The sequence below is a fragment of the Echinops telfairi genome, unplaced genomic scaffold (assembly GCF_000313985.2).
Source record: "Echinops telfairi isolate 266 unplaced genomic scaffold, ASM31398v2 ScPeMD7_9;HRSCAF=40, whole genome shotgun sequence".
NCBI classification, from domain to species: Eukaryota; Metazoa; Chordata; class Mammalia; order Afrosoricida; family Tenrecidae; genus Echinops; species Echinops telfairi.
In genome coordinates, this window is record NW_022103906.1 from 32,390,754 (window position 1) to 32,394,237 (window position 3,484).

The window sequence follows — 3,484 nt, forward strand, 5'->3', positions numbered from 1 at the left end:
ATTTCTATCTTTCTATCCTTTTCCCTTCAAGGTGTTCTGTTACATTTTACTCCTATTTAATTGTGTTCTACATGATACTGCATGTTGAATAATGTCTCGTTATAAAAATGAAATCAGCTGAAATGTCGGTTGAGCCAATCCTTCTGTCTTATCATGTAGATTGGGGACCAGAATGGCACTGCCCTACATGCTTCATAGCGCATCATTAGATTCTGGAGGATATGGTCTTGTTCTGTGGGATATGGTCTTGTTCTGTGGGATATGGTCTTGTTCTGTGGGATATGGTCTTGTTCTGTGGGATCACCAGCAAGGCTGTAAACCAAGAAGCCACTCACCACCTACAAAACTGTGTTGAAGGTAAAGCTTGCTTTTGGAGCTCTAGCATCCTTTTCAGGTTTTCTCTCCTTTTTTAGGCAACAGGTGCTTCCCTTTTACTCCAATTTACTCTAATATGCTAGAACCTCTCCCTCCACACTTAAAGCACAGAGAACCACACATCTGCGGGGCTCTTTAGAGGAGACCTCTGCATTTAAGCCCCTTTTCTCACCATACACTGATCGCACACCAAAAGTCAAGGCAACGATGTAATCAGCTCTCCTCGTTGCTCTAAATTTCAACTCACTGTGTTTCACTTCCAGGTTCTGGCTATCCATAAATCACTAAGTATATTCCGAGAGGCTGTTAAGTGTCCAGCATGGTGCTCACTTAATTTTGACTTTCAAGAGGAATTTGCATTGCACAATGACAAGTTAGTCTCTCTTGAACTATGGCTGCTTCTCGTCTCCAGTTCCCAGCTATTTCCCAGATTCTGTTTGTCTAACTTTAAACCCGCTCCAGCACACTGAGTTCCCGGACTTTCCTCTTGTCCGATTGGACTCGTGTCCCCAGAGTGTACTGCAGTTCTGGGCAGGACGTCTCCCCCCAGCTCTTCACACACAGCGAAGTGGGAAACACAGCTAGAGGCTGCCCTGTAAGCAGCTGAGAAGTTCAACTGCTCCCAGGCCCTTCTTGCTCCTCTCTGGATCCCAAATCCCTGGGGCTGCATGAAAGGTTCAGGCTGTGCGAAGCTGTCCTTACCTTCCTTCCTCTCTGGACTTTGGGCAGGAAGTCACTGAGCCAAGATGACATTGAAAAAAAAATTCAAAAAATAAAATAGTGCTTCGATATCAAGTTTAATTTGGGCTCGTCTTCTGTTCACCTAGAAAGGAGCTAAAAAGCTGTGAAAAAATAAGTCAGCCAAGCATCTATGGTATGGGTGTTTGGAGAATGACTTTGTCCATTATTGAACCCCTGAGACCAGCGGTGAGGGACGGCCACCCAGGTTCATCATGGCAGGCCCTCGAAACCGTCCGTGCCAGCCTGCATCACACCCTCCCCCAAGAGAAGTCGCTCCAGGTACCACATTAGGGTGAGTGAATGAAACATCCGACCAAACACAGCAGGTTAATTTTTAAGTTGATGCTTTTGTATGCCCTGCAAATGATGTTATAAATATCCTCATGGCCCTTGGCAGAAAAAAAAATATTCCCCATCCTGACCTTAGACTAAAGTCAAAATGCCATAATCCTGCATCAGATTGTTTCAGAGCTGAGCGGGGCTGCAGGACCCTTTAGAACAGATGTTCAGGGTAGGGATCAGTGGGTCCTGCTGCAAAGCTCAATCCCGGCTCTCTCGAGAGCTCTAATACTCTATTGTGAGATTATCAGGGTAGCTTCCGTAGAACCCAAGACTCTGCCTTTCAGAGGTTCCCGCAACGGCAAGGGACAGTGTTCATTTCCTGCCTCTGGGCCAAATGCGCAGTCAGTATTTTAGGGAGGCAATTCGATGTTTCTCTGAATTTTCCTCCTATACATTTGGGCATTGCTCCTCTGCTGATTTATCGCATTCAGATTTCAATGATAGTGATAAGAATGAGAGCTTCCAGGGCTTCATCAGCTTGTCGAAACATTTCAGTGGGTATTCCGTCAATTCCTGGAGCCTGGTTTTCCTTTCCCGTCTTCAGTCCAGCAATGGTACTTCAGAACCACTGGTGATGAGTCATATGCTCGCTCTGTGTATTCTGTCCCTCATCCTACATAGTGAAGGATTTCTACATCCTTCTAATTTCGTCCATAGAACCCTTCAATATTGTAGCTTGAGACTGGATTTTTTTTTCTTTAATTCTTTTATCTTGAGATATGTTTGCCATGCCTGGCCTTCCTCTTGTTCCTTTCTAACACCAGGTCTTTCCACATTTCGCTATAGTACTTACCTCATTTGCTTTTCTGAGCTGCCCTTTGAAATTTTCTGGTCAGTTCTGATGCATCCTTCCCAAGGGAACTTTATTTTCATATTTTTATTTTAATAATTTAAAAAAAGAGAAGGCCTCAAATGCCACAACCCAAGGACTCTAACTTTTTACGTTCATACAGAGATGATTGTAAATTTGGTTATGGTGTATCAAACCATGGTATAATATAGTCTTGGTCAGCAGACCTCCCTCTTGACCCAATCTGAACTTGATCTAAGCTCACATATTTCTTTCTTGTTCTACGACAAAAATTTCTTCCCTCGTGTCTTAAATATTGATGGTGGTGTTTTCTTTCTGACTCTTTATTTATAATTTTATCTTTATGTTATTGTTAATTTAGTCTTGCCATTCTGTTTTTTATTGTTTCTGTTGGGTTTCCACGTTTATGAAGCACAGAAAGAGTAGATGCAGAGAGATAATAAATGCCACACTGGTTTATTGGGGAAGTGCTGAGGGTGAGGTGGTTTGGGGAGCAAACAATGAATGCTGGATGGAGGAGTGTGCACTAGAACTGGTTTTGATTATGTTTATACAAGTCATTTTAAAAGTGACTTAACCATGCAAGTGTATGATATGTGAATGCTATATCCAGAAAACCACAAAAAAATGGAAAAGAAAGAAACAAGCAAACAGTATTCTGCCAAGTAATATTGACTCCTAGCGTCTCTATAAACAGAATGGAGCTGTCCCATAGGGCTCATAACGCAGGAACTCGTTAGAACAACAAACTTATTTTGAGTGGCTGGTGACTTTGAACTACTGACTGACCCTTTGGTTAGGAACCAAATCCTTAACTGCTATGCCACCTGGTTCATCTCAAATCATGAGTAACCCTATGAAAATAAGCCTAATTTTCTGAGCATGACTTATCTTTGTTACGTATATAACTCGTTTTATTTTATTGTCTGAAAAGTAATAGAAATTTATCGATAACATTTACAAAACACAAAATAAATGCTGTAAATATAAATCTGTCACAATCTCACTTGCTTCAAATAACAACTGCTAATAGTTTGGTTTATTTTGTTCCAGTCGGTTTGGGTGCATATGTGCATGAAGACATGCGCACAAAAATATGCATGTATTTACCATAAAATTGATACCATATGGTATACACATTTTGTATTCCTTACTATGTGGATTTTGTTTTTGTAAACATGACTTTAAGAATCTGTCTTGCTTTTCATTTCTTGA